Source organism: Gallinula chloropus (assembly GCF_964237585.1).
Source record: "Gallinula chloropus genome assembly, chromosome: 6".
Lineage (NCBI taxonomy): Eukaryota > Metazoa > Chordata > Aves > Gruiformes > Rallidae > Gallinula > Gallinula chloropus.
The window spans coordinates 25,907,609-25,931,663 of NC_140091.1; the positions used below are offsets into that span (position 1 = coordinate 25,907,609).

The 24,055-nt window shown below is 43.0% G+C and overlaps 1 protein-coding gene across 4 annotated transcripts in view; it reads left to right on the top strand.

Moving 5' to 3' along the window:
* The window catches only part of DNM3 (dynamin 3), a gene marked incomplete at both ends in the record, with an annotated part of 176,822 nt that overhangs the window by 125,976 nt on the left and 26,791 nt on the right, over window positions 1-24,055 (top strand). The gene's annotated exons all lie outside the window — the stretch shown is intronic.

Consider the following 24,055-nt stretch of genomic DNA (forward strand, 5'->3'; position numbering starts at 1 on the left):
CTTGATGTGTTCCAGCTGGACAGCAGCAGAAGGGTGTGGGGTGTGGAGAGGGAGAACTGAAATATGCATGCTCGGGGTTTGGTTGGGTTTTGTTGGGGTTTTTTTTTGAAACTAAGCAGCACATAAAAAGGCAGTTTTGCTGATGTTGATCTGATAAACTAATAATCAAGCAGTTCCCAGGGTTTGTACTTTTCACACCATTTTTACTGAGCTTAAGAATGGAAATTGCACATCTCACACTTTGGAATATGCTGCAGAGAGAGTTTGTCATACCACGGAAAGAAGTTACACAGCTTTTGTGCCTTTTTTATTTTTTTACCCCCTTTTCCTGTTTCGGTTTGTTAACCCTTAGGAAGACGTGTCTGGAGCATCAAAAGGTGCTTCTTAGCAAATGTTGAGACCAGCCCCTGAAATAGTGTCTGCAGCATCTCATAGTGAGCTTGAAGTGTTTCTGGGGTATTTGGAAAAGACCCAGGTGGGGTTTAAAATGCCCCAAAGATTGGAGAATTTTGTTTCTTTTGAATTTTTATATTTTTAACCAGGTTTTGGCTGCTTCTTTCGCCACAATAGCTGGGCTCAGAAGTACCAGAAATTTTCTCTGTTGTTGGCCCGCCTGAGAAAAGGGGCCCTTGGTGTTGAGTGGGGAGGGGTTAAGAGCAGTGCTGTATTGATGGCACAGAGAGAGGGGTTTTACACAGGAGGTGGTGTGAAATGTAAACGTTAACTGTGTACACTAAAATGTCAAGGTAATGTTTATAATGTTTCTTTACGATATGCTGACTTGAGGCTTTGCTGCTGTAGTGGATGCTGATCTGATCCCCAGAAGAGAGAGGTTGGACTGTAGATGCTCTGTCATGGCAATGGGGATAGAAGGGGGCACCAAAGAACTCTGGGGGCTGGCAGACTTGGACGCTGGAGGGCAGGAGGTGCTCTGTTCCCCAGAGATGGGAGCTATGGGCCATCCTAGGGAATTGAGGGCCAGCAGCATCTGACACAGTTGCTGGCACAAGACAGGACACACATAAGCAAACAGAAGGGAAACCTGTGAGATGTGTGGACTGGTTGAAGCCGTTCGCTCTCCTTTCTCTCTGAGCAAAGGGCAGTCCTCGCTGTGGGTTCAGAAACATTCTGTCTCTGGCCTGGGCTGTCAGCCAGAAGGTAACTCCAAAAGAAATCTCCATGAAAACCATCCTGATCTTTCTCTTGGACCCAGTTTCTTGTAAAGATCCTTGTATCCTCATCTGTCCATCCCCCACCCTTTCTCATTCCCACAGGTCATTTGCACTGGATTCCAGAGGTTACATCATCCCAGACAGACAGGCAGAATTAACCTGCAGCTGACTTCAGGGGCTCAAACCCCACAAACAGCTTGAGGCTTCTGCACTTGGTGGCATGGAAAATGAAATGTGCAAACCTGATGGGAGGTGGCCGGAAAGTTTTTGAGAAGGGGCTGGAGGAAGAGAAGAGTGGCAGGTTGAGGATGATGGTGGTTTCTCAAAGTTGCATTATCCTTCCTTACTGTGCTGGTACAGATTTGCTGAGAGGGTAGCAGAGCTGTGACCTCCTACCAGTGCTGCCTGGTCTGGCATTCATACTGTGGATCATGTCATACGTTCACACATGTAAAGTTCCTGTACCCACCTACCCATTCAAGTTGTGGATGCTTTATACCTCTGCTTTTAGTGCTGCACTCTCAGATTTACAAAAGTAAAAATAAACATTGGAGTAATGAGTTCCTAAAAAAAAGGGGGAGAAGGGAAGTGAAGAGGGTTTATAATCGTCTGCGGACTACTAATCATTTTTATTTTTACTTTTTATTGTTGCACAGCCGTTAACGTAAGTGAGATTTCTAACATGCTTAAAGATAAATATATCTTCAAAAGCTTTCTTGGATAAAATCTGTGAAGGGGTTGCACAGAATGAGGTAGTGGAGACCCACCTCACGCAGCAAGCTCGTGTTGGCAAGCCCCATCTTACTGATATTAAAACCAAACTCCACAGCCTTGCGCAGAGGGAGAGCGTAGCATTGCACAGGAGGCTGTGGCTTCAGTCTGGGTATTGAAGACAGAGGATCTGAATGCCTCTGGGTTTCTTAATCCTCCATTGTGACCTTGCTTCCTTCCCTGCATGTCTTCATCACCCTCATTTAAAAAAGAGAAGGCTCCCCATCCTGCAACAGCCCTGCAGAGCCTGCAGTTTGGAAACAGCTGGAAGCCTGTAATGCTCTTGTGAAGTCCACTTTCAGTATGTTCCTAACATTGTTAGGTTGAAAGAGTAGATGGATGCTGTGTCATGTTTATTCCAAATCCCTAGGTACTCAGTAGTAAAATAACAACAACAACAAATCCACCCCCAAAAACCCTAAGTGACGCTTTTTAATATAAAATGAACTTTTCCTTTGTCATCCTTAATTCCTGAGTTAGCCAGTCATTTCTGCTTAATTTATAGGCTCAAACACTTTAATGCTGAGCTCAGACTTGAGAAAATCCAACTTGGAAAATAAAACTTTAATCAAATTACTTTTTGTGGATAAAGTGAGTGCAAAGGTTTCATCTTTGAATTATTTTGCATTGCTGTGCTTGCTGGTAGCCTTTACAAAACACAAACTCCTGTATTCACACCTCAGGTAGTGGGGTGGTCACAGTGCAGATAATGCTGCGCACGGGAACATTCACCCAATATAAAGTCAGTGTAATTTAGTTTGAATTTTCTCTTGGGAAGAAACAGAACTCCCTTTGAAAGGAGAAGGAAAATACTCTCTCTGCCAGGTCAGTTTGTGTTTTATTCCTTAAAATACTTCTTGGTGACATATTAATTACTTAAAGTCTCTTTTTTTATTTTGGAGGGGGGGAGAGGGGTGGGTAGTTTTACTAAAACCAGATTCCAGATCAGCTACTTCATTAAGACAGCCAGATGTCCTACTGTCTCCTGAGACAGTCCTGGAAAATGGGAACTTAGTAAAGTCTGATACTCCTTCTACCTAGGTATATGCCAACAGCACTCTGCTCTCAGTTCATCTATTTCATTCTTGACCATTGACATGTAAATGCAGCTGTAGTGCCAGAAGCCACTTGTATCTTTGCATTATAATAAGGCTTCGAAGATTTCTTTTTCAAATTCAGCCATGAAGGGTCTTCAGTTCCCTCCCAGACAAAAACTCTGGCTCAGCCAGTCACTGGCTGTGGTGATGCTCCAGTCAGATTCAAACTGGAAGTAGTTCTGCTCTGGGATTGCTGGGTTCGAGTGAAGTTCCTAAAGCAGAAAAAGCAAAGCCTTGTTTGGGTTGGGTGCGTAGTGGTAAGTTGAGAAACTGTGCTGATACGGCAGAGGGTAACGGGGTGTAGACATGTGTAAACTGTGTTTACTGGTTTCCCTTTTTATTTTTTCCTTTAGAAAAACAAACAACCACTATATTTAAGAGAAGGGAGGCACTGAATTCTAGGAAAAGAAGAATCCGCTTTAGTTATGACTAAAATTGGCTTCAGGCCAACGAGGTTTAAAAATAACTTTCAAATGAAGAAGTGTTAAATTATTTTTATTTTTTTTTTAAAGTGGAAAAATGCCATAATTTTATAGACAGTGTTTCAGTCATTGCTTCAAACAGATGAATTGGATTTTACAATGAAGTCACGGTGCAAAGGAGCAGACCCAGTGAGCGGGTGTGCGTGCGCACATGTGCTGGGTCACAAGCAGTCCAAAATACAGGCAGGAAACGAAACGGCCGCCTGACTCTCAGTCCCCTCCTTGCTGCCTCGCTGTTTCAAGGCTGTGCAGGCACCTTTCAGATCAAAAAACCCTCTCTTCTCCTAAATATTAACAAAAATTAGATGCAACCTTGTTCTCCCAGTGTTCCCCAAGAAACAGAGCAGCCCTGGGTTGTATTTTTGAAACAACTCCTGGCACGAGAGAGTTAAAAATATACAGGGCAAGAGAGATTCATAGTATTACATCAGTTGTGCTGACTGTAACAAGATGCAGGCTAACGGATGGGCTGATTTCAAAACCAGTCCCAGCAAAGCTGGTAGCTGCCTATCAGGGGTCGCGGGTTCAGTAGCTGTCACGGGGTTTTACGTTGCTGCTGTTAAACGGGACCGCTGACACTGAGCAAACTCCAGGAAATTTAGGACTGAGGGAGCATTATTTGTTTATTTTGTGTTTCTGTAACGTATTCACGGTGGGCTCTTTACTGTGCCTTTGGCAAGGCAGCTGCAGATTGAAAATATTTCTAAATTCTTCACTCTTTATGGTGCAGCTCATTTTTTGCGCCGCTTCCGCTCTGATGAAGCATTTCCTTGAAGCTCTACAGAAAGGTGAAAACTCTCTGGTCCAGAAGATTCAGCTCATGGAGTGTGAGTGTCAGCCCTATCCTGGACATATGCTGAGATTTGCCCTGGATGAGGCAGCGAAAGCAGCCAGCCTCCAAGGATCCTTTCCCAGCCCTGGTCAGTGAGTGCTGAGAGTTGGCTGGTGGAGAGGAAGGTGCTTCTGGACTATGCTGCACCAACATCTACCTCAAACGTGCTTTGGACTCCAGCATGATACTGGCTGCTGGAGTCCCTGTGTCTCCTCCAGTCAGGAAGGTCAGACCGTGTCCCTTTAGCGTAACAGTATGGGGTCACCTGTGAGCAGGACCCAACAGTAGGGGAAACACACTCATGGGTATCACAAAGCTTTGGGACTATCCTAAAATATTCCAAGTCACAAAAACCTACTCCCGAGTAGTCATTGGGAGTAAATAAAGATTTGAAAGATTTTTTTTCTGCCAAAAATGTCACCAGGCTCACCCTTCCGTAGCATTTACAGTGTAACAGGAAATGTAGTCATTGGACACAAGGGTGGAGGGCAGCTGGTGAACAGCCATATACTTCTTTTTTTTCCTCATTCACAAGGGAAAACAAGATGTTCGGGAGAAACTGAATGTCATTTTCCCTGACTGTGCTCTGGACAGAACCCAAGATATGCAATGTCTAGTCTGATGCATAGTTCATCCTGGATTTCTTTAACCTTTCCTACTTATCTTTTTTTGTGGAGATAGGTTTATAATTACTGCTCTTCATGTAAAATCCTCCATTCTGGAACTTCATTCTCCGCTCATGTAACTCTCCTTCCGTGATGTCATATGTTCCTGTTCTGTGGTCACTCTTCAGCTCCTATCCCACCTCTTTCCCAGCCCCATTGTGGCCTGTGATTGACTCATGCCTTCCCTGTCCCTCTCTTGTTTGTTGTGTTGCGTGGCACTCGATGTATTGAGTGTGCTGATTTAGGAGAGCTGGGATTTCCCATTAGGAATGGCTGGCCATGGACATTTTGTGGTGTTTGATCAGTGCAATTCTTTAGTGACTTTCATGCTCTTGTTCCTAAAACCTGTGTTCCTGCAGTTGAAAAACAAGTGGTCTGTTCCCTTCACATAACTTTCTCTTTTAAATTCAACCTCTGCTTTTCCTCTTTTAGTCAAAATATTTGTAATTCAAAGAGATAATTACATGTCATTGAGCGTGTTACAAAGCTCAAATAATTTATATTAAATTATTTGGGTAGGTACAAGCTCAGGGGTGGGTAGAAAAAGAAGTTACCATGAGGTGTCAGGCCTGTATCAGGCCCTTTAAATAGCGGACACTAAAACTTTACAGTGATGTTTGTTGCACAGCGTTATTGTGACCTGCTCAGCAGTCAGGGTCTCTCTGCTGAGTGGCAACATGTCTAAGGGCACTTAGGGAAATCAACTAAAGAAACTATCCCAGAGCATGGTAGCTAAAGTCCGTGAGAAGAATCAGTCCCGTGCTATGTAATTTGGTGTGCAGTTGTAGTTTGGTGGTTAAAAGCTCTGCTTGATTTGTAGACCTAGATATTTTCCAGTGGAAACATGAACCTGCATATAATGAATATAACTCTTTCCATCCTGGGCTTCAGTGTAGGTAATGGTGTGACTCTGAACCGTGACACCATCCGGCAGGCTCAAATGCATTGGTGTTTAGAGCTGTGGGATTATACTGGAGCCAGAGCTGGTATATTTGTATGTGGGCCAATGTATGTCTCTGTATGTATGAGCAAGTGCCCAACTAAATTCTTACCTGCATTTGTAAGACTACTTTACTTCTAGAATAATGCCTTCTGGTTAAGGGCTCACTACTCATTAAAATAGCAAAGCTAAGAGCACCAAATACAGCATTTCCTGCAGTCCTTAACACTATGCATAACCCTTGGTATGGTGAAACTCAAGGTTCTTGCTGTAGGAAGCTCATCCTTCACTTGTCTTCAATAGTTTGAAAGCATCAACTCTCTCTTTGTGCTCTTTGTTATGTACTGCTCTGCAGGAAAATACCTCTTAACCTGATGAGTGTGTGCCTATACTCAGAATTGGTTTAGTTACAACCAGTCTAGGTCATGGAAAGGTTGGAAGATGGGCATGGTGAAGTCAATGGCATCAGCTTCCAGGGAGTTAGAAATTCACCCCTTGTGAGTGGGTGTGTTGTCCTTAGTGCTGTATGAATTCAGGGCACTGTTGGGTTTTTTCTGTGCTTTCTGTAGTCTGATTAGTGTTCCGCCAAAATAAAATTCTCCTTTCCTAGAACCAGTCCTGGCATTGTCTGATTGGGGCTGTGATTGATGCCCCGTGTCGTATTTCTTTTATTTAGTTCCATCTTATTTGTACAGTTTCTTTTGTAAGCCACAGCATGATGCCTTTCCAGCAGCTGGTTTTAATACTGTCAACAGATATTATTTGTCTAGAAGCTGCTGTTGTGGACCAGGATCCTGTTTAACAAATTTAGAGTAAAAACATGGTTCCTTATAGTCAAAGAATGACACAAGAGAACTGATGGATAGTTAAGGAACGGTGTCCTGTCTGGTTTTTGTTAAAGTTTTGTCCCTAGCCATTGAGTACCTCTGGAAATGGTGGGTCATGAGGCAAACTACCTATTTGTCAGTAGGCTGACTTGCCGAGGACGTGGGATTTAGGATTATTTTGTCACTAATGAATTTTGTAAAGAAGGAGTGTAAGGAGTTCTCTCTTCAAGCCTGAGAAGGCAGTATTATGGTTGGTTTGGAGCAGGTTTGGCAAGATGTCTTCATCTTTTGTTCTTTAAAAATATTGCAGTCCAACTTCTTTTGAGATTGCAGGGATTTCTTTCTGCCTGTCTTTTAAGAAAAGGTGATTAATCCTCCTGTTCTGGTTCTTTATCAGGCTCTTTTCAATTTATCTCAAATCAGACACTAGTCATTTGAGTGTCTGTCCTTACATGCTGGAAGCATCTCGGCTTAAAATTTGATTGGAAGTTTGCTCAAGTGGTTTTGTTGGGTCAGTTGTTCAAGTGATTTAAAACCAGTAATCCTTGTGAACTCGCATACGTGTAAGCATGTCTATGAAGTTCTCCAGCCTCTTGTTTCCCAAGACAGTTTGCAGAGAACCTTGGTGTCTTTTCCCAGTGTGCTGAATGGATTTCCTTTAGTGTATACAAATATCAACATTTCCCCATCTTTTCTGATGGGATCCCATTGAGGAATTGCACGTATTTCTAGGGATCTGTGTCTAGAGGAATCTGTAATCTATTCCTTTCAAGTCTGGATCTCTTGAGTGTAGACTGCTTCATCTTCCCTTTGTAGCCAGTGGGTCCTTAGCAGCAGAATCTCAGCTGTCCTGAGTGCCGTGTTCCTAGGTAGCTGTCTGTGGGCAACATGACAGCAACACAAGGGAACTCAGATTTACAATGGAGCACTTGAATACACATGTCTTCTCCAGTAAGGCTCAGCAATATTGCTGTTCCATGAAGGATAAAAGGATGCAGCACTTTGCAGTGTGACCTGTTTGTCTTACATGCATTGCTGGGTTTCCAGGCAAAGTCATTCCTGCATATGCTCTTCCTAGCTGTATCTTCTGTTTCAGACATCAAAATGGTTTACTTGACCTAAGAGATGCTCCTGTTTTAAAGCAGTTCCTTTTATCTTACTTGCAGCTGGTGGTCTTTAGGCTGCTTTTCTGCAGCTTTTAATAAAATATTTTCCATCATATATAGAAGAGCATTAAGCTATATACCAGGGTTTACAGATAGTCACAAATACTCGAAAGATTGTCATGTATACCTTGTTCCTTCCAAATTCAAGCCCCCAACTGACAGTGGAAAATTACAGTTCAAATCTCAGTGATGCTACCTCTTTTGTTGCTGAGCATTTTGGTAAAAACACTCCTTTACTATGGTAACTCCACAGTCCCTCGGGAATGACTCTTCAACACTTCCAACCTTCAGTATTTTTCTTGACAAGTTTCTGGATATACTCTGAAAAAATTTCTGGAGTCTGCTGTGGATCTACAGCAGCAGAAAATAATGGGGAGCACCATTAACTAAACCACTTTTGTGTTCTGTATGAAAAAGAGTAACTTGGCCAGGGAGGTTTCCAGTGCAAATATTGTCTACATTCACACTTAGCAAGCTGAAAACTCATTAGAGTGCTAGGTAAAATTACCAAGGAGTTGCTACCAAGTTTCCACTCTGTCCTCCTGGTCATCTGCAAAAACTAAGCTACAGAATATAAGTTCTGCTTGACACAGAATACTTTTATTAATGTTCCTACCTGGATTCTCCCAAAAGTAGAGGTTTTCTTTTTAAGTCAGTCCAAGTTCAGGCATCACTGTGGTCATTTATTTGGAAACCACTGTCATTTCTCTTATTTTTATGAATTTACTGAGTTTAAAGTCTCTTTGCTGGACGATATGCTTAAAAACACACAGCATGCTTCCAAAATGTTGTGTTAATTTAGAAAAAAAAATTAAAAAATAAAGAAAACAGAAAAAAAAAAACCCAACCAACCTCACAGCTAAAGAGATTCTACATGACAAGTTATATCCATCCCTTCTTTGGATAAAGGACTATTTCTTGCACAGCCTGCTGTGTGCTTGGCAACATACTCCAGAGGGGCTGTGCATGCAGCGAGCTGTTCACGCAGTTTCTTTGGGCGTAGTACGGCAGGATGTTCGAATCCGTAATGTTTAGTTATAAAAGATGCAGAATGTGTTGAAATCCAGGCATTTGTGTATCTTGAGAGTATGACTGCACATCGTCAGCAGAGAAGCACTCTCCAGTGGTGTAAGGAGAAGCATTCTCTTCTTCACTTTTCTTCCCAGTTTGCGTTAAGATGTGTCATACAAGAGCTAGAACATGAGGAGGACTTTGCAAGCAGTCACGGCAGTTCTTAGTGTTTTTTTGGGTTTCCCAAAGAGAACTGTGCTTGGTAGGTTGCTCTGCTGCCAAAGGTTTTATCATGTGGACTGAGTATTGTAACGGAACAGACAGCACCATCTTCGTGTGTTTTTAGACATGTTATTTACTGGGGTTTCCCTGAAGAAAGCTTAGGGATTCTTTCCTTATGAGTCACTAACCAAGTGATTGTTTTTATATAAACTTTCCTTCAGCTGGTTAGAGTTGGAACACAGTGTCTTCTGCTCCTTCTGGGGTCTGACTTTTCTCTTAATTTCTTTTAATAGTTGTTCCTGCAGCCAATGGGATGGTTTGAACCTTGTGGCCTTCCCCCCACACCCTCTCTGAGCTCCATAGTCTTGAAAATTGCTGGTCTAGCCAGCAGAAGTGCTGATGGTGAGCACTATTTGCCTGTAACTCCTTTCTTTCAGCTTTCTACCTTGTGTGGTGCTTTTCCAACTCTGCACCTTGCTGGAAGCTCAGGGAGAATGTGCTGTTGACATGAGCCAAACCGGAGTTTGCGTTTTATGTGCTGAAATGAAAACAAAAAGTTGATATTTAACTTCAGTGGCAGAAAGGTTAAAAGCTGTAAAGCACTGTGTTTCCATAATGGAAATCACTACAGCTGGAGACACACATCCCTTCCCTTACATACCTCTGAATCCTTTCCCACCCTCTTTCGGTGGCTGCAGCAGAGTCGTCCTTTGCCAGCGGAGTGGTGCGGAGTCACTTTTAATTACCTCCTTCCACTGCTTTTGATTTCAAGCCCAACTGATGGCGCCAGGGGCTGAACCACAGGGAGATCTCCAGGCAAGTCCTGCCTACATCAGGCAGATGCTATACAGCCCGCTACGCTTCCGTGTGGTCGGGGTTTTTTTATTACATGTTAATTTTTTTTCAGCCTGAAACAGGAGCTATGTGAACATCCAGTAACTTTGTAATGTACTCCTACATCTGAAATTCTAGGTTATGGTCAGGAGCTTCTTTTCCACTCCCTGACCTTCAGATACTTACATATGCAGGATGTAGTTACATGTATGTTTGACTTCACAGGTAGCAGATTTGTGAAAATGCATGGCATTATTTTAAGCCAACAAGCATGCGGGGCGTTCTGAGTCTTTTTCATAACCCAAGATTGGATTTCTTTATTTTTACAGGAGCAGGAATGGTTTAGCTGGAATGAAAATGTTCATTCCACTGCATCATTAGCTACGGGCAATCTTCAGTTGAAGCCTAGCCCATTTTTCATGCTAAAGCTCTAATAGTTTGACTATTAATCAACATGTAGGGTGAATTTCTGGGGCTGAGAGCGCTTGTCTGCATGCCTGTAATTTAAGCTGTACTCCTTTTTCTTTCTTTTTTTTTTTTTCCTTTTTCCTTATGAAAGGGAGGTACCCAGAAAATAAATTATATTTTAAAGACTTCACCTCCCTCTCACCCCCTTCTACCATTCCTCTTCTGATAAACACCCCAAAAGCTTTCACGACATGGATAAGTAGACTTAGCTGGACTAGCAGGTCAATGTGTTGTTAGATCCTCCAGTAATTCTAAAACAATTTTCTGCTAGATGGGCTGGTTGCTGACACAGGGATTGTCTCAGGTGTGATATTTAGTACCTGAGGGTCTAGTCCAGCTTGCTTTTATTAATCTGAATGTCAGTTTTAGGCTCTCAGATAAATATTTTCCTTCCCTTCTCCATTATGGAATCTGTAACCTGGTTGATCAGTGTGTGCATGGGAGTTTTTGGAGGCCACTTCATCCTTTCCTCCCAGATTCACTCCCCAGCTTAATGGGAGAGCTGATGCAAAGCCCATTCCAGCTCGGAGGCAAGGGAGAATGGTTTGAAATGTGGACAAGGGGAGGAAGGAGGAGAGCCATGTAGTTCATGTCAGATGTAGAGCTATTTCCATTTAACTGTCTAGGGCTCTCGAAGCCTGCAGAGCTCTACGCCATGTAGGCTGAAAAGCAGTTTCAAAGCTATTGTAATAAAAGCCTCTTGTTCTAGCCATGCAGATCCATTTGACTCTTGAGGAAGCAGTGCAGCAGCCCTGGAAACAGGGGAGATGTAAAGTGTTATCTTTCACCAGAAGGTATATGGCTTTCTCCATCAGCAATCCAGGCAAGATTATGCTAGTACCATACAGGACGGTGTCCCCTTTATCGGACCTGCCTTGCTGATAACAAAGACTACCAATTCATTTGATCTTCTCATGGCCACATCATACCACTGTCTTAAAATCATCTGATGCTCAGTTTTGAGGTATTTGGGCTTTCTTTTCCTTTGTTATTGCTAGCTGATTAGTTCCTGGTCCAGTGCAGGAGCTGTCATTAGTCTGTCAGCACATGACTCTTACTTCCTCCTGTTTCTGTTTTTTCAGTCCTTTCAGTTATCCGTGTCTTCCAGGACACTGTGTTGAGAGTACCTCACAATTTTGTGTTACAGGCAGAAACAAATTTAACTTTCCTGTAAGGATAGGCTGAGAGAGTTGGGCTTGTTCAGCCTGGAGAAGCAAAGGTTCCAGGGAGACCTTATTGCAGCCTTCCCAGTATCTTAAGGGGCTCCAGGAAAGCTGGCGAGGGACTGTTTACAAGGGCATAGAGTAATTGGACAAGGGGTGTGATAATTCTAAACTTAAAACAGGGTAGGTTTAGAATAGACTTTAGGAAAAAATTCTTCACTGTGGTGGTGGTGAGGTACTGGCATGTTCAAAAGCCTTGCAGACAGCCCTGGTTTGACTGACATACCTGTATTTGCCTCACTTTTCTTCCCATTTTGTTCAATGCAAATGCTGCACTTGCTGTTCCACAGACCTGAGTGCCATGCTGATACCTTCCTAAGGTGATTCTGCACCCTGTGAGGCAGTAGCAGGAGCTGTTCCCTTACTGGGAGTTGGTAGCTGGATGTGGGCGTATATCAACAGTGCTTTAGGAGATTCTACACAATGGATCTTTCTTTTTTGAGGGCAGTGATTTATTCTCTTGCTGCTGCCCTTTGCATCTCCTGTCCTCGTTAGGAACAAATGATAATGATACAATTTTGTTTCACCTGAGACAGCTGGTACAAGTGAGGAAGAGCTTTTGTCTGTGAAAGCTTGGTACCCAAAAATACTTGGCTCTGAAGAACACGATGGAAATCATCGTGTCAAATAGCAAGCTTCAGGGCTGATGACTCAGGTTTTCCCTGTGGTCTGGATGACAAGAAACTGCCCATGACAGCCATGAGGAGCATTTTCTCCCTTGATGTTATCAGTAAATTGCACCCCAAAATCCAGCCTGTGATTCCAGACCATTGACTTTCCTCCTCTGCTCTTGCCTGAGCCTCCTTTGCTGTTTGCCTGACCATTGACTGGTTTTCCTTTTCAGGTCTTTTCTTTTTTCTACTGGTTCAGTTCCCATTCCTCTTCCAGTGCCTCAAAACATAGTGTTGCATTCCCTCAGGCTGGTTGACCTATTAGTGTGTGTTTCATTCAAGCCTTTACTTTCTCCAACCATGGTCATTCAAGGTTCACATCGCTGCAGATTTTCTTGCCAATAACCACTGCCCCGTGTGTGGTATCTGTATGTGGGTGTAAGGAGGGAGTACGTGTGTTTGTAGGTATCTGAATTCAGATTGTTCTAGTTTGTGCTGAGGTATGTTTCTCTCTAGAGAACAAATAAGAATTTTTTAATGTGGAATCTGTAATTATTGATTGAAAAATCTCTCCCCTTTCAGATGCCTTGTCAACACTTCATGTCTCAAAATGCGTAGTATCCAGAAAACTTTGGTGTTAAACTTTTTGAGTCCATGCTGAACACATGAAAAATCAGTCCTTTTTGTGTTTGCATGGGACCTTTGTTCGCTGTGATTAATGGGCCACTAACAGTGTCCAATACAAGTTCAGTGCAATGTACAAAGTGCCTTTGATGCCAGACATTCTACAGCGCTGTGCAGAAACTAAAGCTAATAGTTGTAAGCCTGAGAGGACTGGAATGTTTTCAATTTACTTTTAAACAAATGACTTTATTGTGCCATTCTCACATGGGAGTAAATTCCACAGCCTTAGTGCCACAGTAGACAAAACTTTTTTACCTGCTGATTTCTGTTTATACTCGGAGAAAAGAAATTAACCTCGGTTAGGGACTGGGGAGAATAGGACAGGACTGTTGAACTTGGGAATTTTGCCAGGGGCTTTGCTGGGAGCAGTGAGATGCAGGAGTACAGGGTGTAGCTGAAGAATGACTTGTGGTGTAGAGTGGAGTTCAGGAATTCTGTCTGCCTGAAAATCAAACTCGTGAAGGACACCTGTAGGAAAAGCTTGTAACTGGTTTTCCCACTCCTAAAATGTTAGGTTGTGCTCTGAGCAAATGGGAAGAAGATTCCTTGTGTCTGCAGTTGGGGATGGGTAAGGCACAGCTCCTGGAAGAAGCATTCCTCAAATAATGGGTGTCTGTAGCTGTATAGGAATGACATCCCTTGACCCCAAGGAAAGAAAGTGTCTCTGAACTCACCATGTTACTATTGTAATGGTAAAGATTTGCAGACTAAGACTGGGAAGTTTTGAAAGAATGAGTCTTTATTGTTTATAGGACAGTCTAATACCATGGATGTGCAGAAATATAAAATACCTGCAAAATGCTGAATGATGGACCGTGGATCCATTGGATCCACTCAGCATTGCTTCAAGTGGGAAACCCACTGATGCTAATCAGTGCATCGTAGCCTTCTGAAAGGTATAGCACAGAACCCATTCCAGTAACTCCTTTTGATTGAGACAAGAGTGGGCATTAATTACTTTACTAACAGAACCAAGAATATGGGATTATTTTTTTAACTGCTCACTGCACCAATTATACTAAACTCTTTTCAGTTTTTTACAAGGCTTTTGCTTTGTGCATGTTATGTGGTTTTATTGCTTGATAAATCCATAAGCAATCAAGAAAAGGCTTTTTCTTACTCTTGTTTTACTTTGGCCCTCTACAATTAGTATTTTACGTTGCATGTCACTGCACAGGCATCAAAATGGAAAACAATAACCAGTTTAGGTGATGGTTAAGTAAATGTGCAGTTGCAGAAGTTGAACAAATAAACCCACTCACCTGAAAACAGTCTTCCTCTGATGGTTAACACCACTGTCCTGTCTTTTCCAAAATAACCGCTCATCTCCGTGCCATGGCTTCCCATAAAACCGTACCTTGGTGACAGAATGAACGATGTCAGTGGTGCAAATCGTTTCGCAGTGCCCTCGGAGCCCTCAAGCCTTTGCTGCCACTGATTTGGCCTCTAGAGGAAGACACAGCTAAAGCTTTTGTAGGCTGTCGAGAACGATAGTGGAAAGGGTCTGAGAGCTGTTTCCAATCCGACTTGTAAGGCAAGTAAAGTCTCTCCGGTTGGTTTCTCCTTACTTGGTGGCGGCTTTTTTCCTTTTTCAAACAAATAGTGTGTGTTGATCATTACTGAAAAGAAACCAGAGGGTGACAGTTTTGACATTGCCAAATGCTGCCATGAGACAAATCTGAGATCAGGAGTGTTTCTTGGCAGTGCTGGGAAGCCTGTGGGAGCAAAGGCGGTGCCAGCTTCTCCCCAGGTGATGCCTGTATGTGGTCTTCTTTCCAAGAGAACAATGATTTTATTACCAATCAGGATTTTCTAAAACACTGAAGATGTGTTTCAGGAGTCGTTGTAAATCCTCTCTCCCTGAGGTGGGGAAAAAACTGCGTAGGAGAGGGCAGGATTGGGTTTTGTTTAAACCAGGCTGAATGTTCCTGAGCAGCAGCTCTCCATCCTGTCCCAGTAGCAGGTGCCCATCTGCCCTCTTCAGATGGGAAACACCACCGCTTGGAGGGAGTATTGCCAGGGCCTGAGGCTGTATCAGCTTTCCAGTCTGGGTAGAGTAAGGAGCAATTATGTGCTTTTGCCTAAGGCTCTCTCTAACCCCCTCGATTCCGGCCTGTCTGGAAAAGCAGGCCCTTTGCTTGCAAAATGTCTTGGGGAAAGAGAGGAGGTGGGAGGACATTGCAATGGAAGCACCTCATCCCCTTTGTCTCCCAAACACCTCTCTAGCAGGGGTATAATCTGTGCTTAAAGGTGAGTCCCTGGGGAACCCCAGTTTGGTGGGGTCTGGGACCCAAGCTCTGAAGGCAGAGGGTGTCTCAGATGAAATGGTACTTGAATCTTGCTGTGCAGGTCTTCACAGTCCCTGAGTCTTAATATGGCCATAAGGCTATAAATTCAGGGATTTTGACCTCAAAGTCTATGAGTGTGTTTAAAAATAGCTCACCAGTCCTCATTTTATCACTTCATATACTCTGACACAATTTTGGAACCTGTCTCCATCCCATCTAGCAGGGGAACACTATAATTAAGAATCAGTTTTGAGAGGCTGCTCTCCCTTAGCTTAAGGCAGAATAAGGCTTTATGTATTTTGCAGGAGATTATAAACAATTCATCGGCTAAAATTAGCAGTAAAAAGGGAGCCCCAGCTCTTTCCTGCGCTGTGGTTTGTACCACAAAGACTTAGTGTTTTTAAAGCATGACAGAGCTCTCTAAAAACCTTGAAAGCATATTATGTATGTGTCACTTTGGCTCGGTTAGGAATAGTCTCACCTCTAAGCCAGAAGGCCATGGGTTCAAGTTCCATGCCCGCCCTTGGATCCAGCTGTCTCACAGTAATTTTATTACTGAAAACATTTTAAAATAGAGCCGTAGGGGAAGAAGAGCAAAACTTTTGTATCTGTAACTGCACCATGAGACGTTCAGTTGTTGGGATGATACGTTAAACCACTACTCTCACTACCCAGCTTTGCTCAGCAGGTATAAACCCTCTAATAAGAGAGGGGCTAGACCTAATGGTGTGGTGGTTTGTTCTCCTCTTGACAAAACCAGTCGTGATCCTTGGAGTACATGTCCGAGCTACTGTTCCCTGGCTGAAGGGAGTTTGGGTTTTCATGGTGCTGCCACAGGGATGGGGTTCCTTGATTGTGTGCTGCTGTGCAAGAGCTGAAAAATGAAAACAGGCAAATGAGGCTTGACTTCACCTTTTGCTGCTGACCAGTAATGGAAGGGGAAAGAAAATAAATCAGTCCTTTGGACTGAAAATGTCATAGGTCGTTTAAGAAGTTAATTTGCAAAAACATCCAATTGAAGTGTGAGGTTAGGGTTGTTTGTGGCAATGATAAAGCCAGGTGATCTTAACCACAGGGGAAAACTCTGTCCTGTGTCTGCATAGACCTCGGGATAGAGTGCTGATCCCTGATGTCCTTTAACCTCCTCATAGAGAGGACGTCAGAAAGACATAAGGTTTAAACTTCATTGTTTCATTTTGGTTTGTGCCAACAAGTGTGTAGTATTATAACATGAAGCATTTATGTTTGTTGCTTAGGGACATGTGTATTAACTTACCAGAATCTTACTCTCTTGTAAATATAACTTATTTTTTATTTTTTGGCTGGGGGGTGTGTGTGTGTGTGTGTGAGCAATAATCTTTTGTTTTCTACTGGCTTTGTAGAATATTTAGAAGGGCTTTGGCATATGTGTATGAAATGGAAGCCATATCACAAAGCAGTATCTAACTTCATTTGGTCCACTATTATGTGCAGCATAGTTGCTCACAACTCATTTCTTCTCCTGAAAATAATTTTACCCAATAATTTTTGGTTTCTGTTCTTCTGGCATGAATCCAAAATGCTCCCGGATGGATGATTTTTCTTTTGTTAACAATATTTGTTAAACTTCAGTAAAGGTCTCAGTGTTTTCAAATTCCTCTTCTGACCTGTTTTGAGGGTTTCCTGCTACAGGAATGTTGCAGCTCGAATTTTTGCTTGCAGAGTTAAAGGAGGTCTTAAATGGGTCATAGGGATGGTGGTGATTATTGATGCTTTACTGGGGTAGGAGTTCCTGCCAGAATTTGTAGACCACTGTCACTCTGCCTGATGGAGGGCTTATGGAAAACACATCAATGTGTAGGAGAGCTTTCAATCTTAGGACCTGAATTATCATATGAAATGTTTGATGAGAACTCTGGCCAAGATATGTTTGGCGTATATATGGCTAACATCTGGGAAAGGTAGATTTATCTACATAAGATGTTGGTGGTTCTTGTATGTCTGCTTGCTAAGTTAGATTAAATACACTTCTGTTGTTAAATTTTATTCTGGTAAGTAATTACTGTGGGTGCTACACAGACTATGCGAATTGGAGCAAGAGATGGAGGGATAATCCATCTTGTGGCAGGAATGTCAGCCCACTTAGTCACATCTGGGGGTGCGGGTGGGGTGGTCTGTTCAAGGCTGGAGTTGGTAATGGTCTGTCAAAAATCAGGGTAAAGGGTGGGCTGTCCTGCGAGGGGAGGTGTCCACAAGACAGATTTCTGTACTAAGATGCAGTCTGTGCTGGGAGAAGAAGATTGAGACTCCTTCCCATAGAGCCTGGCTTAGCAGTATTGCCTGAACGCGAGGCAAAGGGGAAAGGAAATGGTGCTGCTCCAGAGCACAGTGATCCAACTGTGTGCAATCAGTGTGGGTGCTATTAAAATGCCATCTTCCTCTGCCTGCCCCTTTCCTCCCTCCCTCCCCCTCCACTGTCAGCCTGGCTGAGGAAAAGTCAAATAACGTACGACTGTGTTCCTTGGCATCACAACTGCTTTTTCCCTTTAGGGGCTTCAAACTTGAGAATGGGAGGTTTTAAATCTTGCTGATTCGTGCTATTCCAGCAAGCATATGTGTGAAGAGAAAGAACAATGCCAGTTCAAAACAGAAATCACAAGTGAGAAATCATTGCTGCTAAATCAGGTGTTGCAGAGGCCAGTGGAAAAAATCAGACGCTAAGAAAAGAAGGAAATTACTTTGTTTGGAGCTGGGAAGGTTAATGAGAATGAATTAGAAAGTGCTCTCTGTGTATTCAGCCCCCAAGGATTTGAGGAAAGTTAGCGGGATTTATTTACTGATTATCCAGACTATACAACTGGCAATAAGATTAAGTGAGGAATTTTGGAACATGCTGACATTTCTTATTTGCATCATTTACTATGGAGATCATTTGTCGGTACTGCACTGAGTTTGTGGTGAACCAGGGCTTAGTCTGGCCCAGCAGAGACGGATCTGGTACTTCTCATGGCTCGAGGGATGTGGGGGTGAAAACAGTTTAACGTCCTCTTTTGCATCTCGGAGAGGAAACATCAAGTTTGTCTAGGTGCTTATCAGAGGAGAGTTTCAGAATATTTTCCTAGACATCATTAATTATGGAAAAGAGTGTAGTTATAGGTGACACATTGCATTAGATCAACTAAAAATAAAAGACAAGGCTGTAATTTATAGAGCCCCTGCATTGGACGCTGTACAGAGCTCCCCCACTACAAGGCCTCCTCCAAGTCCGCTCCTCCCAGCATGCACACAGATCTGCACGCTGCCCTTCTCCTGTAGTCAAATTTCTTTAAACCAGGCTGGTAAGCACTGAAAAGGTACCATCTCCACTGTAAGAAATGAAGGGAAGATGTGGGAATGGGATAGGAGCTCAGTACAGGATCTAGGAAAAACAGAATTGGGATTTTAATTCTTTATTCTAGGTGCCCGCCCCTAAAATGGTGACATTTTGTGGAGAAGTGTGGCTCTTCTATATTACAGACACACAAAGTCATAAGCTGTTTTAAACATTTAATCCTGTGCAATGTGTTTTCCACAATTTGCCTTCCCCAAGCCTCTGTCTGTGCACTGAGCACTTACTTATTCCATCTTCATCTCATAAAACAAGACAATTCCTTGGCCCTAAAGGAATCCTTCAGTTGAATCTTCTGCGCTGTTGCTGGAATAATGAAACTTTTGTTAGTGATGCTCTCTTGCATGGTTACTGCTAAGTAGAAGTCCTCAATAGCATCACTTCTGGTGGCATTCCTTCTAGGAGTGGTTTTGGTAAGGAGGTAAATAACAGAGCTGAAAGGCAAGGTGTTCTTTCAGTCTTCATGATGACTCTTTATACTTCTTTGACCATCATCATGGATGGCTGATTCTCCTGCTTTCTGTTTTTGTCGTCTTTGGTACAAGCTCCAAGACTTCTATTTGTTTTCCTTCTTAGGGGAACTGCATACCACAGTCAGTAGCTTTAATCCTTTAATCCACAGATGTCCGGTTGATCCTCCACCCATTGATTATCTCCTTTCATAGCAAATGATCCCCTTCTGGCCCTTCACAATTAATGTCCCCTGCTGGATGAGGCTGTTGTCTCTGGGAACGTGTTTCATGCATTTGGTAACAAATGCACAATAAATTTCAGCCTGAACATCTTCTGGGATAATCATCTTTATCATCATGACTTCATCTCTAGGGTAACTCACCGCTGCTTGAGTCTTCCCAATACCCCTTGACCTCCCTCCACACTGAAATAATGGCAAATATCACGCCAACAGTATCTCACATCCTAGGTTTTGGTGTTTTTTTTTTCTTAATGCACTCTTATAAATATGGGGCACTTCATGTGTTGTTATGACAAGGAAATTCTTTGACTGAAAAGTTTGCAAATTCCAAAGTAGTATTTGTTTTATAAACAAAGGTGCTGTTTTCCTTATGCCAGCCTCTTTCTGCTTTTGCTTGTCCAGCAGTCTGTTCTGAAAGGCACGAAGCAGCTGTTGGCCCCGAATCAAGACTTGCAGCGCAGGGAGGGTTATGTAAAAGTCCTTTGTGTGAGAGGTACATGGCAGCAAATGGTGAAACTGGAGTGCAGATTCTTTATGGGGAGATGGCAGTTCATGGCAGTGGTGTATTTTTTTTACTTGAGTTCTGCACAGAACAAAAAGAAAAGTAGATGATATTGTAATTTTTTTTTTTTTTTTTGTATTTTCAGCAGTGTGTTCTTGTTGCAGTGTTGTGAGCTCATAATTTCATGCTGCTTTGCACCCAGTATCACACACTGGATGGAAGGGCTGCAAGAAGTCAGCTAGTTCTGTCCCCTGCCCCAAGACAGGATCTCTGGGGGATGTTGGTCTAATCTTGGAGGAGATGCTACAACTCCCCATGTCCATCTATTTCTGTGCTTCTCTGTTCTTGCCATATAACACTCTCCAAATATTTTTTGACAGCTTCTCCTATCGGCAAAGACATCCGTCTCCCCTTCCACAGGTTGTTTCTTTTGAACTTGTCAGTCCCCAATGATCTTTGCTTTTCCTTTCAGATAATATTTTACAGAGCCCTGAAATTCATCTTCAGTGTTTTCCTCAGCACTTTGAAAATGTGCCACAAATTTCTGGTAGTGTGATAACGAGAACTGGATGAACAATTCATGTACTGGTTTCATAATAGCAAGACACTGTTGACTAATAGTTTTCTTACATTGCACTGTAGACACCGTTCCCTTCCTGTTGAACTGCTCCTTAAGCAGCCATTCTCATGCTGTATGTCTGCAACTGACTTATTCCTGCCCAAATCTATTCCTAATGACTGTCATCTAGATTTTTAAACTGTTTCTCCAGATCGTTGTGAACGATCTGTCTTGTCATCTAACCTATTCACATGCCCTTCCAGTTTCTTCTCATCTGTAAATGTAATAAGTACAGGCTATAATCCACCATCCTGAGCGTTAAGGCATTAGTAAGCATGTTAAAAGATACAGCCCATATGAAAGTTGCTTGATAGAGCTTTCCAGTTTGACCAGAGGCCATTGACAGCTTTCCTGTGGAAATGAGGATCCAAGCAGTAGCTGCAGGGAGAACACACTCCTGTTAATGAAAACGTCACTTGAGATCGTGTCAAAAGGCTTTACTGAAGTCTGGAACGTGTGGCATCTCCTGTTCATACGTTACCCACAGGATCTGAATCCCTGCTCCAAAGGGAGGTGGGGTTGATGTGACATGATTAGTTGTTGACCTGTTACAAACTTTAAGACAAAAGTAACGCCACATGTGTCAGAGTTCAGGTAATGCATCGCTCCTTTCTGTCTCACAGTTCCAAATCAGCTTTGTGATTGAAGAAGGCAGGCAGAACCTAACATAGACTGTGATGTTCAGGATTGTTAAAGCTCTCTCAATATCTGGGGAGCTGTATGTGGCTTCAGCAGAAGGTTTTAACTAACGCTCTGTACTACAGGGTGTCTGAAACCACCAAGAAGAATCTGCGTGGATGATTGTTTAAGCTCATCCAGACAGTTAAACAAATTGAGCCTGGTTATATCTTCTTTCTGCGTGGGTATGAAGTGAGAGAGATGGCGTGTGCAAGGGAAAGCTGGATCGTACCCTCTGCTTGGAGCAGCTCAAGGCTGATGATAAAAGCAGCCGAAAGGGGCAGCCTGTGGGTGGCTCAGTAAAGGCACCGGCAGCACAAAGCCAGGAGATGCTGAAAGCATGGAAGAGAGTAGCAAAGTCACCCTCTGTGAGGGAAAAGGACAGCTTCCAAGCTACCCGGGAAATGTTCTTTTTCTGCTGCTTGCTTTGTTGTAAATACACAAAAGTAATGTATTGTCATTTACTTGTGGTTCCTTCCAGTAAGAAAACCTCACTGTGTGAAGCCATCATGTGGTTTCAGCAGCCCTCTGGCAGAAGGCACGCTATGTACGGCTGAGAGCGCCTTAGCTAAGTTAAGTTATATATACAGCACCAGGCTGCAATGAGGAGAATAGTAAGAATCCGTTGTAAAGACTGAGGAAAAGTAGAGGGGTTTGGGACAACCACAGTGTGCCGAGTGCTGGAGCTTTAAAGAAAAACCTCACTTGGACAGGAAGAGGTGAAATAGATTTTATGTTGGGCAGCTGTGAATGAAAACATAAATGCAGTCTGGAGAGTCTAATGAATTTTCAGGTGGTGGCTATTGTTAAGAACTTGCATCCGTAAATGAAAGAGGTGACAGCAGCTTTTAAAGGGTTGGTTTCTCACTGCAGCCATGGACTTCTGTCACAGCATACAGAGCACGGCTTTGCTGCTGCTGCTTTGACTTTTAAACTGCAGTCAGTCACCTTCCCACCTGCTTCCTCCCCGTCATTTTTAATAGAACGCCTTTTTGATTACTGAGAGCTGGCTGATGCACTGCTCTAATGAAAACGCTGGGCAACTGCTCCTGCTTGAAGCTGACTTCGGGAATGTTATACAAGACATTCTTAAATATGCTGGCAGCTGCCCTGAATGTAATGAAATCATGGAAATTAGAAGTACTGCGCTCTCTGTGTGGTCAGCTCAGGGCTGGTTTCAGTATGTTACCCAGTTTTTCTCTGAATTTCAAAAGGAATCACTTTTCCTGATTTATTTTGTTTTCCTCAGGACATTCTTCAACGTGCTTTTAATTCTCATGACCGGGAAAGTTATCCTGATATTTTGAGGCACCATTCCTTTTTTTTTTTTTTTATTGCACACAATTCCTTGTGCCTACATCCCTTTTTGCCATATGAAATCATCCTTCTTCAAGCAGGGAGTTTACAGTCTTCAGAAGACCGATAATTTTTATGGTAGAAACGCACGTGAAGGTGAAATCCTTTTCCCACTGCAGCCAGTGGGAAAATTCCCCAAAACTGAAGTGGTTTGGATTTGCATGTAGTTTTTAAGTCTTCTCTTGTATGACACTGTAGTTCGTCTGCAATTCTTTCTTAGCACGGGTGGTGTCCAAGTGCAGGGAAGGTAGGAGAACAGCAGTGATGTGTGCCTGGTGTTTCACTAGCACCTTTCCACACAAGGATCACAAAGCAGCTTATGAGTGACAGCTGAGCCCTCTGCAGAGTGAAAGGAGTTGATATTATTTTAATCCTTCTGAAGCGCAGAGAAATTAGGAGGGAAGGGCCTTATCTTCACTGTGGCACTGTGTATATAAATGGAAGCACCATCCTGACTTCCATGTTACCTCCCCTTTATCCATATGTTTTTCACCTATTTCTTCTCTGTGGCTTTGGTGTATTTTCATCAGATAGTCTGAAACTGAATTTTCCAAGATGAATCTAATTTTCTTTACCTGTTTGGGGTTTTTTTGTTGGGTTTTTTGCTACTTTAGATTCTTCCATAATTTCTTGGCTGGAGTCTTGCAAAGGTTCCTAAAGTAACCGTAGTTGTGTTCCTTTGAAATCCCAATATTCCATTCCTGTCAACAATTAATTGCAGTATTAAGCAACAGTCAGCTGAACGAAAACTTAGCCCAGAGTCATACGCTGTCGCTTAACACTTGCTATTGGAACTAGCAAGTTCTGGCTCGAGGATGAGGAGCACTGAAAGGGGACTGTGGCTGCTGGGAAAGCAGGCGCAGAGACCTGTTTCCAACTTCTTTCTTCTCCCTTTCTGTTCAACAGGAACATTCTGTTCAAGAGCAGTAAGAGATATGAAGAGTTTTCTTAGTTACTCTGGTTTGGGTTTATTCATTACAACAGAGTTGCAAAAGCCTTTCTAGAACACAGAGTGGCAGGGATGTGGGCTGAGGGGAGGCTTGTGCTGGAGCTGGTCACCATGACGCTGGGTGAGAAAACCAGCTATTTTGAAAGGATGATCACTCCTGTCTTGTTGTGACACCCAGAAACCTCATTCTCAGATGCTGCTGTTGGCTCAATGCAGGGGCGGCTTACAAAAGAAAGCTCAATGACACTGTTTGGATGTGCAGTGTGACACGGTGTTGTGCTTTAACCCCAGCTGGTATCTGAGCACCATGCAGCATTTGCTCACCCCCATTCCCCAATGGGATAGGGAAGCAAATGGGAAAACCCCTTGTGGGTTGAGATAAAGGCAGTTTGATAGGATAACCAAGGAAGAAAATAATAATAATTAATGGTAACAACAATAATAGTAATAAAACAAGTGATGCACAAGTGCAATTGCTCACCACTGGTGAAAAAACTCCCAAATGATGCCCAGCCTGTCTCCAAGCAGCGATCCTGCCTCCCAGCTCACTCCCCCAGTTATATCCGGAGCACGACGTCCTGTGGCAGGGAATGTCCC